The sequence below is a fragment of the Scomber scombrus genome, chromosome 22 (genome assembly GCF_963691925.1).
Source record: "Scomber scombrus chromosome 22, fScoSco1.1, whole genome shotgun sequence".
Taxonomy (NCBI): Eukaryota; Metazoa; Chordata; class Actinopteri; order Scombriformes; family Scombridae; genus Scomber; species Scomber scombrus.
The window spans coordinates 2918483-2927933 of record NC_084991.1 but is presented as its reverse complement, the minus strand read 5'-3'; the positions used below and the strand labels follow the sequence as shown (position 1 = coordinate 2927933).

At 50.5% G+C, this 9451-nt stretch overlaps 17 non-coding genes across 17 annotated transcripts; 7 read left to right on the top strand and 10 right to left on the bottom strand.

Moving 5' to 3' along the window:
- Window positions 1-229: 229 nt before the first annotated feature.
- trnae-uuc (transfer RNA glutamic acid (anticodon UUC)) lies at window positions 230-301 on the top strand. Its single transcript has one exon. It is a non-coding gene; the product is annotated as a tRNA-Glu (tRNA).
- A 128-nt stretch (window positions 302-429) lies between these two features.
- trnae-cuc (transfer RNA glutamic acid (anticodon CUC)) lies at window positions 430-501 on the top strand. Its single transcript has one exon. It is a non-coding gene; the product is annotated as a tRNA-Glu (tRNA).
- A 646-nt stretch (window positions 502-1147) lies between these two features.
- Window positions 1148-1219, bottom strand: trnag-ccc (transfer RNA glycine (anticodon CCC)). Its single transcript has one exon. It is a non-coding gene; the product is annotated as a tRNA-Gly (tRNA).
- Window positions 1220-1463: 244 nt separating this feature from the next.
- On the bottom strand, window positions 1464-1545 carry trnas-uga (transfer RNA serine (anticodon UGA)). The gene has a single exon. It is a non-coding gene; the product is annotated as a tRNA-Ser (tRNA).
- Window positions 1546-1794: 249 nt separating this feature from the next.
- Window positions 1795-1866, top strand: trnae-uuc (transfer RNA glutamic acid (anticodon UUC)). Its single transcript has one exon. It is a non-coding gene; the product is annotated as a tRNA-Glu (tRNA).
- A 1053-nt stretch (window positions 1867-2919) lies between these two features.
- On the bottom strand, window positions 2920-2991 carry trnag-ccc (transfer RNA glycine (anticodon CCC)). The gene has a single exon. It is a non-coding gene; the product is annotated as a tRNA-Gly (tRNA).
- Window positions 2992-3235: 244 nt separating this feature from the next.
- Window positions 3236-3317, bottom strand: trnas-uga (transfer RNA serine (anticodon UGA)). The gene has a single exon. It is a non-coding gene; the product is annotated as a tRNA-Ser (tRNA).
- A 249-nt stretch (window positions 3318-3566) lies between these two features.
- Window positions 3567-3638, top strand: trnae-uuc (transfer RNA glutamic acid (anticodon UUC)). The gene has a single exon. It is a non-coding gene; the product is annotated as a tRNA-Glu (tRNA).
- Window positions 3639-4692: 1054 nt separating this feature from the next.
- On the bottom strand, window positions 4693-4764 carry trnag-ccc (transfer RNA glycine (anticodon CCC)). Its single transcript has one exon. It is a non-coding gene; the product is annotated as a tRNA-Gly (tRNA).
- Window positions 4765-5008: 244 nt separating this feature from the next.
- trnas-uga (transfer RNA serine (anticodon UGA)) lies at window positions 5009-5090 on the bottom strand. Its single transcript has one exon. It is a non-coding gene; the product is annotated as a tRNA-Ser (tRNA).
- A 249-nt stretch (window positions 5091-5339) lies between these two features.
- trnae-uuc (transfer RNA glutamic acid (anticodon UUC)) lies at window positions 5340-5411 on the top strand. The gene has a single exon. It is a non-coding gene; the product is annotated as a tRNA-Glu (tRNA).
- A 1053-nt stretch (window positions 5412-6464) lies between these two features.
- trnag-ccc (transfer RNA glycine (anticodon CCC)) lies at window positions 6465-6536 on the bottom strand. Its single transcript has one exon. It is a non-coding gene; the product is annotated as a tRNA-Gly (tRNA).
- Window positions 6537-6780: 244 nt separating this feature from the next.
- trnas-uga (transfer RNA serine (anticodon UGA)) lies at window positions 6781-6862 on the bottom strand. The gene has a single exon. It is a non-coding gene; the product is annotated as a tRNA-Ser (tRNA).
- A 249-nt stretch (window positions 6863-7111) lies between these two features.
- Window positions 7112-7183, top strand: trnae-uuc (transfer RNA glutamic acid (anticodon UUC)). The gene has a single exon. It is a non-coding gene; the product is annotated as a tRNA-Glu (tRNA).
- Window positions 7184-7822: 639 nt separating this feature from the next.
- trnag-ccc (transfer RNA glycine (anticodon CCC)) lies at window positions 7823-7894 on the bottom strand. The gene has a single exon. It is a non-coding gene; the product is annotated as a tRNA-Gly (tRNA).
- Window positions 7895-8138: 244 nt separating this feature from the next.
- trnas-uga (transfer RNA serine (anticodon UGA)) lies at window positions 8139-8220 on the bottom strand. Its single transcript has one exon. It is a non-coding gene; the product is annotated as a tRNA-Ser (tRNA).
- Window positions 8221-8469: 249 nt separating this feature from the next.
- Window positions 8470-8541, top strand: trnae-uuc (transfer RNA glutamic acid (anticodon UUC)). The gene has a single exon. It is a non-coding gene; the product is annotated as a tRNA-Glu (tRNA).
- Window positions 8542-9451: the final 910 nt, after the last annotated feature.

The following is a 9451-nucleotide window of genomic DNA, read 5'->3' as shown; positions in this document are numbered from 1 at the left end:
GGGTTCAGCCAATTTAAGGGGTTTTAAAGGACCATGTTTGCAATGCCAGCCCAATTGGATAAAAAAAAGGCTGCAGTAAATATGGGAATAACAATATATCACAGCCATTGCAATATCAGTTACAAGCATGCTAAGTGGGACAGCCCCTAGATTTTGAACCTTGTGGAACATCTTTTCTATGAGCACAAATTTTGATTGAAGATGTTTCTTCCAGTCTGGGAAACGCGGGTCCCTGATGGTCTAGTGGCTAGGATTTGGCGCTTTCACCGCCGCGGCCCGGGTTCGATTCCCGGTCAGGGAAAGCGGAGGTGGCATGAAGTGGGATTATGTAGCCATGGCAGTTATTTGGTCGAACTCGTCCAGTTTTGTGTCAGGTTGATCACAGTGTACGATTTCACTTGTGTCATCCTCCCCCACCCAGGTCATGTTTCCCTGATGGTCCAGTGGCTAGGATTCGGCGCTCTCACCGCCGCGTCCCGGGTTCGATTCCCGGTCAGGGAAAGCGGAGCTGGCATGAAGTGGGATTGCTACTTATGTAGCCATGGCAGTTATTTGGTCGAACTCGTCCAGTTTTGTGTCAGGTTGATCACAGTGTACGATTTCAGTTGTGTCATCCTCCCCCACCCAGGTCATGGTTCCCTGATGGTCTAGTGGCAAGGATTCGGCGCTCTCACCGCCGCGGCCCGGGTTCGATTCCCGGTCAGGGAAAGCGGAGGTGGCATGAAGTGGGATTGCTATTTATGTAGCCATGGCAGTTATTTGGTCGAACTCGTCCAGTTTTGTGTCAGGTTGATCACAGTGTACGATTTCAGTTGTGTCATCCTTCCCCCCCCAGGTCATGGTTCCCTGATGGTCTAGTGGCTAGGATTCGGCGCTCTCACCGCCGCGGCCCGGGTTCGATTCCCGGTCAGGGAAAGCGAGAGGTGGCATGAGTTGGCATGAGATTGCTTCTTATATAGCCAAGCCCGTAACTTGGTCTAACATAGCCAATTTTGTGTCACGGGTGATCTTCAGTTGTTTCATCCTTCGCCGCACTGGTGGCTCCCTGACGATCTAGTGGCCAGTGCTCTGTGTACTGCAACTTATTTAAAAGAACTTCTCATTTCCCCCGTAGATGACCAGATGGCACAGCTGATTCTTCACATCATGCATTGGCCGGGAATCGAACCCGGGTCAACTGCTTGGGAAGCAGCTATGCTCGCCACTATACCACCAATGCCTTGAAAAGCCCACTTTCAACGCCAGCACAAATGATGAACACATAACAGCACTTGCCATAAGTGCTATAATTTTTACTAAATCACAGTCTACAATGCCAGACTGGCATTTGCAATGGAAGCACTGCTCAATTCCAGCAATTTTCAGAAACCACACACATTTGGGTGTAACACTTCACTTCAACAACACACGTCCATCTGACACAGTGATGAAGGAAGGAAGGAACGAGCAAAGGTTGAGGTTTCCGTAGTTGACAGGATTCGAACCTGCGCGGGGAAACCCCAATGGATTTCAAGTCCATCGCCTTGACCACTCGGCCACAACTACCTTCCCTCCCCATTTTCAATGGGTTCAGCCAATTTAAGGGGTTTTAAAGGACCATGTTTGCAATGCCAGCCCAATTGGATAAAAAAAAGGCTGCAGTAAATATGGGAATAACAATATATCACAGCCATTGCAATATCAGTTACAAACATGCTAAGTGGGACAGCCCCTAGATTTTGAACCTTGTGGAACATCTTTTCTATGAGCACAAATTTTGATTGAAGATGTTTCTTCCAGTCTGGGAAACGCGGGTCCCTGATGGTCTAGTGGCTAGGATTTGGCGCTTTCACCGCCGCGGCCCGGGTTCGATTCCCGGTCAGGGAAAGCGGAGGTGGCATGAAGTGGGATTATGTAGCCATGGCAGTTATTTGGTCGAACTCGTCCAGTTTTGTGTCAGGTTGATCACAGTGTACGATTTCACTTGTGTCATCCTTCCCCACCCAGGTCATGGTTCCCTGATGGTCTAGTGGCTAGGATTCGGCGCTCTCACCGCCGCGGCCCGGGTTCGATTCCCGGTCAGGGAAAGCGGAGGTGGCATGAAGTTGGATTGCTACTTATGTAGCCATGGCAGTTATTTGGTCGAACTCGTCCAGTTTTGTGTCAGGTTGATCACAGTGTACGATTTCACTTGTGTCATCCTCCCCCACCCAGGTCATGTTTCCCTGATGGTCTAGTGGCTAGGATTCGGCGCTCTCACCGCCGCGGCCCGGGTTCGATTCCCGGTCAGGGAAAGCGGAGCTGGCATGAAGTGGGATTGCTACTTATGTAGCCATGGCAGTTATTTGGTCGAACTCGTCCAGTTTTGTGTCAGGTTGATCACAGTGTACGATTTCAGTTGTGTCATCCTCCCCCACCCAGGTCATGGTTCCCTGATGGTCTAGTGGCTAGGATTCGGCGCTCTCACCGCCGCGGCCCGGGTTCGATTCCCGGTCAGGGAAAGCGGAGGTGGCATGAAGTGGGATTGCTATTTATGTAGCCATGGCAGTTATTTGGTCGAACTCGTCCAGTTTTGTGTCAGGTTGATCACAGTGTACGATTTCAGTTGTGTCATCCTTCCCCCCCCAGGTCATGCTTCCCTGATGGTCTAGTGGCTAGGATTCGGCGCTCTCACCGCCGCGGCCCGGGTTCGATTCCCGGTCAGGGAAAGCGAGAGGTGGCATGAGTTGGCATGAGATTGCTTCTTATATAGCCAAGCCCGTAACTTGGTCTAACATAGCCAATTTTGTGTCACGGGTGATCTTCAGTTGTTTCATCCTTCGCCGCACTGGTGGCTCCCTCACGATCTAGTGGCCAGTGCTCTGTGTACTGCAACTTATTTAAAAGAACTTCTCATTTCCCCCGTAGATGACCAGATGGCACAGCTGATTCTTCACATCATGCATTGGCCGGGAATCGAACCCGGGTCAACTGCTTGGGAAGCAGCTATGCTCGCCACTATACCACCAATGCCTTGAAAAGCCCACTTTCAACGCCAGCACAAATGATGAACACATAACAGCACTTGCCATAAGTGCTAGAATTTTTACTAAATCACAGTCTACAATGCCAGACTGGCATTTGCAATGGAAGCACTGCTCAATTCCAGCAATTTTCAGAAACCACACACATTTGGGTGTAACACTTCACTTCAACAACACACGTCCATCTGACACAGTGATGAAGGAAGGAAGGAACGAGCAAAGGTTGAGGTTTCCGTAGTTGACAGGATTCGAACCTGCGCGGGGAAACCCCAATGGATTTCAAGTCCATCGCCTTGACCACTCGGCCACAACTACCTTCCCTCCCCATTTTTAATGGGTTCAGCCAATTTAAGGGGTTTTAAAGGACCATGTTTGCAATGCCAGCCCAATTGGATAAAAAAAAGGCTGCAGTAAATATGGGAATAACAATATATCACAGCCATTGCAATATCAGTTACAAACATGCTAAGTGGGACAGCCCCTAGATTTTGAACCTTGTGGAACATCTTTTCTATGAGCACAAATTTTGATTGAAGATGTTTCTTCCAGTCTGGGAAACGCGGGTCCCTGATGGTCTAGTGGCTAGGATTTGGCGCTTTCACCGCCGCGGCCCGGGTTCGATTCCCGGTCAGGGAAAGCGGAGGTGGCATGAAGTGGGATTATGTAGCCATGGCAGTTATTTGGTCGAACTCGTCCAGTTTTGTGTCAGGTTGATCACAGTGTACGATTTCACTTGTGTCATCCTTCCCCACCCAGGTCATGGTTCCCTGATGGTCTAGTGGCTAGGATTCGGCGCTCTCACCGCCGCGGCCCGGGTTCGATTCCCGGTCAGGGAAAGCGGAGGTGGCATGAAGTTGGATTGCTACTTATGTAGCCATGGCAGTTATTTGGTCGAACTCGTCCAGTTTTGTGTCAGGTTGATCACAGTGTACGATTTCACTTGTGTCATCCTCCCCCACCCAGGTCATGTTTCCCTGATGGTCTAGTGGCTAGGATTCGGCGCTCTCACCGCCGCGGCCCGGGTTCGATTCCCGGTCAGGGAAAGCGGAGCTGGCATGAAGTGGGATTGCTACTTATGTAGCCATGGCAGTTATTTGGTCGAACTCGTCCAGTTTTGTGTCAGGTTGATCACAGTGTACGATTTCAGTTGTGTCATCCTCCCCCACCCAGGTCATGGTTCCCTGATGGTCTAGTGGCTAGGATTCGGCGCTCTCACCGCCGCGGCCCGGGTTCGATTCCCGGTCAGGGAAAGCGGAGGTGGCATGAAGTGGGATTGCTACTTATGTAGCCATGGCAGTTATTTGGTCGAACTCGTCCAGTTTTGTGTCAGGTTGATCACAGTGTACGATTTCAGTTGTGTCATCCTTCCCCCCCCCAAGTCATGCTTCCCTGATGGTCTAGTGGCTAGGATTCGGCGCTCTCACCGCCGCGGCCCGGGTTCGATTCCCGGTCAGGGAAAGCGAGAGGTGGCATGAGTTGGCATGAGATTGCTTCTTATATAGCCAAGCCCGTAACTTGGTCTAACATAGCCAATTTTGTGTCACGGGTGATCTTCAGTTGTTTCATCCTTCGCCGCACTGGTGGCTCCCTGACGATCTAGTGGCCAGTGCTCTGTGTACTGCAACTTATTTAAAAGAACTTCTCATTTCCCCCGTAGATGACCAGATGGCACAGCTGATTCTTCACATCATGCATTGGCCGGGAATCGAACCCGGGTCAACTGCTTGGGAAGCAGCTATGCTCGCCACTATACCACCAATGCCTTGAAAAGCCCACTTTCAACGCCAGCACAAATGATGAACACATAACAGCACTTGCCATAAGTGCTAGAATTTTTACTAAATCACAGTCTACAATACCAGACTGGCATTTGCAATGAAAGCACTGCTCAATTCCAGCAATTTTCAGAAACCACACACGTTTGGGTGTAACACTTCACTTCAACAACACACGTCCATCTGACACAGTGATGAAGGAAGGAAGGAACGAGCAAAGGTTGAGGTTTCCGTAGTTGACAGGATTCGAACCTGCGCGGGGAAACCCCAATGGATTTCAAGTCCATCGCCTTGACCACTCGGCCACAACTACCTTCCCTCCCCATTTTCAATGGGTTCAGCCAATTTAAGGGGTTTTAAAGGACCATGTTTGCAATGCCAGCCCAATTGGATAAAAAAAAGGCTGCAGTAAATATGGGAATAACAATATATCACAGCCATTGCAATATCAGTTACAAGCATGCTAAGTGGGACAGCCCCTAGATTTTGAACCTTGTGGAACATCTTTTCTATGAGCACAAATTTTGATTGAAGATGTTTCTTCCAGTCTGGGAAACGCGGGTCCCTGATGGTCTAGTGGCTAGGATTTGGCGCTTTCACCGCCGCGGCCCGGGTTCGATTCCCGGTCAGGGAAAGCGGAGGTGGCATGAAGTGGGATTATGTAGCCATGGCAGTTATTTGGTCGAACTCGTCCAGTTTTGTGTCAGGTTGATCACAGTGTACGATTTCAGTTGTGTCAACCTTCCCCACCCAGGTCATGGTTCCCTGATGGTCTAGTGGCTAGGATTCGGCGCTCTCACCGCCGCGGCCCGGGTTCGATTCCCGGTCAGGGAAAGCGGAGGTGGCATGAAGTGGGATTGCTACTTATGTAGCCATGGCAGTTATTTGGTCGAACTCGTCCAGTTTTGTGTCAGGTTGATCACAGTGTACGATTTCACTTGTGTCATCCTCCCCCACCCAGGTCAGGTTTCCCTGATGGTCTAGTGGCTAGGATTCGGCGCTCTCACCGCCGCGGCCCGGGTTCGATTCCCGGTCAGGGAAAGCGGAGCTGGCATGAAGTGGGATTGCTACTTATGTAGCCATGGCAGTTATTTGGTCGAACTCGTCCAGTTTTGTGTCAGGTTGATCACAGTGTACGATTTCAGTTGTGTCATCCTCCCCCACCCAGGTCATGGTTCCCTGATGGTCTAGTGGCTAGGATTCGGCGCTCTCACCGCCGCGGCCCGGGTTCGATTCCCGGTCAGGGAAAGCGGAGGTGGCATGAAGTGGGATTGCTACTTATGTAGCCATGGCAGTTATTTGGTCGAACTCGTCCAGTTTTGTGTCAGGTTGATCACAGTGTACGATTTCAGTTGTGTCATCCTCCCCCACCCAGGTCATGGTTCCCTGATGGTCTAGTGGCTAGGATTCGGCGCTCTCACCGCCGCGGCCCGGGTTCGATTCCCGGTCAGGGAAAGCGAGAGGTGGCATGAGTTGGTATGAGATTGCTTCTTATATAGCCAAGCCCGTAACTTGGTCTAACATAGCCAATTTTGTGTCACGGGTGATCTTCAGTTGTTTCATCCTTCGCCGCACTGGTGGCTCCCTGACGATCTAGTGGCCAGTGCTCTGTGTACTGCAACTTATTTAAAAGAACTTCTCATTTCCCCCGTAGATGACCAGATGGCACAGCTGATTCTTCACATCATGCATTGGCCGGGAATCGAACCCGGGTCAACTGCTTGGGAAGCAGCTATGCTCGCCACTATACCACCAATGCCTTGAAAAGCCCACTTTCAACGCCAGCACAAATGATGAACACATAACAGCACTTGCCATAAGTGCTAGAATTTTTACTAAATCACAGTCTACAATGCCAGACTGGCATTTGCAATGAAAGCACTGCTCAATTCCAGCAATTTTCAGAAACCACACACGTTTGGGTGTAACACTTCACTTCAACAACACACGTCCATCTGACACAGTGATGAAGGAAGGAAGGAACGAGCAAAGGTTGAGGTTTCCGTAGTTGACAGGATTCGAACCTGCGCGGGGAAACCCCAATGGATTTCAAGTCCATCGCCTTGACCACTCGGCCACAACTACCTTCCCTCCCCATTTTCAATGGGTTCAGCCAATTTAAGGGGTTTTAAAGGACCATGTTTGCAATGCCAGCCCAATTGGATAAAAAAAAGGCTGCAGTAAATATGGGAATAACAATATATCACAGCCATTGCAATATCAGTTACAAGCATGCTAAGTGGGACAGCCCCTAGATTTTGAACCTTGTGGAACATCTTTTCTATGAGCACAAATTTTGATTGAAGATGTTTCTTCCAGTCTGGGAAACGCGGGTCCCTGATGGTCTAGTGGCTAGGATTTGGCGCTTTCACCGCCGCGGCCCGGGTTCGATTCCCGGTCAGGGAAAGCGGAGGTGGCATGAAGTGGGATTATGTAGCCATGGCAGTTATTTGGTCGAACTCGTCCAGTTTTGTGTCAGGTTGATCACAGTGTACGATTTCAGTTGTGTCAACCTTCCCCACCCAGGTCATGGTTCCCTGATGGTCTAGTGGCTAGGATTCGGCGCTCTCACCGCCGCGGCCCGGGTTCGATTCCCGGTCAGGGAAAGCGGAGGTGGCATGAAGTGGGATTGCTACTTATGTAGCCATGGCAGTTATTTGGTCGAACTCGTCCAGTTTTGTGTCAGGTTGATCACAGTGTACGATTTCAGTTGTGTCATCCTTCCCCCCCCAGGTCATGGTTCCCTGATGGTCTAGTGGCTAGGATTCGGCGCTCTCACCGCCGCGGCCCGGGTTCGATTCCCGGTCAGGGAAAGCGAGAGGTGCCATGAGTTGGCATGAGATTGCTTCTTATATAGCCAAGCCCGTAACTTGGTCTAACATAGCCAATTTTGTGTCACGGGTGATCTTCAGTTGTTTCATCCTTCGCCGCACTGGTGGCTCCCTGACGATCTAGTGGCCAGTGCTCTGTGTACTGCAACTTATTTAAAAGAACTTCTCATTTCCCCCGTAGATGACCAGATGGCACAGCTGATTCTTCACATCATGCATTGGCCGGGAATCGAACCCGGGTCAACTGCTTGGGAAGCAGCTATGCTCGCCACTATACCACCAATGCCTTGAAAAGCCCACTTTCAACGCCAGCACAAATGATGAACACATAACAGCACTTGCCATAAGTGCTAGAATTTTTACTAAATCACAGTCTACAATGCCAGACTGGCATTTGCAATGGAAGCACTGCTCAATTCCAGCAATTTTCAGAAACCACACACGTTTGGGTGTAACACTTCACTTCAACAACACACGTCCATCTGACACAGTGATGAAGGAAGGAAGGAACGAGCAAAGGTTGAGGTTTCCGTAGTTGACAGGATTCGAACCTGCGCGGGGAAACCCCAATGGATTTCAAGTCCATCGCCTTGACCACTCGGCCACAACTACCTTCCCTCCCCATTTTCAATGGGTTCAGCCAATTTAAGGGGTTTTAAAGGACCATGTTTGCAATGCCAGCCCAATTGGATAAAAAAAAGGCTGCAGTAAATATGGGAATAACAATATATCACAGCCATTGCAATATCAGTTACAAACATGCTAAGTGGGACAGCCCCTAGATTTTGAACCTTGTGGAACATCTTTTCTATGAGCACAAATTTTGATTGAAGATGTTTCTTCCAGTCTGGGAAACGCGGGTCCCTGATGGTCTAGTGGCTAGGATTTGGCGCTTTCACCGCCGCGGCCCGGGTTCGATTCCCGGTCAGGGAAAGCGGAGGTGGCATGAAGTGGGATTATGTAGCCATGGCAGTTATTTGGTCGAACTCGTCCAGTTTTGTGTCAGGTTGATCACAGTGTACGATTTCAGTTGTGTCAACCTTCCCCACCCAGGTCATGGTTCCCTGATGGTCTAGTGGCTAGGATTCGGCGCTCTCACCGCCGCGGCCCGGGTTCGATTCCCGGTCAGGGAAAGCGGAGGTGGCATGAAGTGGGATTGCTACTTATGTAGCCATGGCAGTTATTTGGTCGAACTCGTCCAGTTTTGTGTCAGGTTGATCACAGTGTACGATTTCACTTGTGTCATCCTCCCCCACCCAGGTCATGTTTCCCTGATGGTCTAGTGGCTAGGATTCGGCGCTCTCACCGCCGCGGCCCGGGTTCGATTCCCGGTCAGGGAAAGCGGAGCTGGCATGAAGTGGGATTGCTACTTATGTAGCCATGGCAGTTATTTGGTCGAACTCGTCCAGTTTTGTGTCAGGTTGATCACAGTGTACGATTTCAGTTGTGTCATCCTCCCCCACCCAGGTCAGGTTTCCCTGATGGTCTAGTGGCTAGGATTCGGCGCTCTCACCGCCACGGCCCGGGTTCGATTCCCGGTCAGGGAAAGCGGAGCTGGCATGAAGTGGGATTGCTACTTATGTAGCCATGGCAGTTATTTGGTCGAACTCGTCCAGTTTTGTGTCAGGTTGATCACAGTGTACGATTTCAGTTGTGTCATCCTCCCCCACCCAGGTCATGGTTCCCTGATGGTCTAGTGGCTAGGATTCGGCGCTCTCACCGCCGCGGCCCGGGTTCGATTCCCGGTCAGGGAAAGCGGAGGTGGCATGAAGTGGGATTGCTACTTATGTAGCCATGGCAGTTATTTGGTCGAACTCGTCCAGTTTTGTGTCAGGTTGATCAC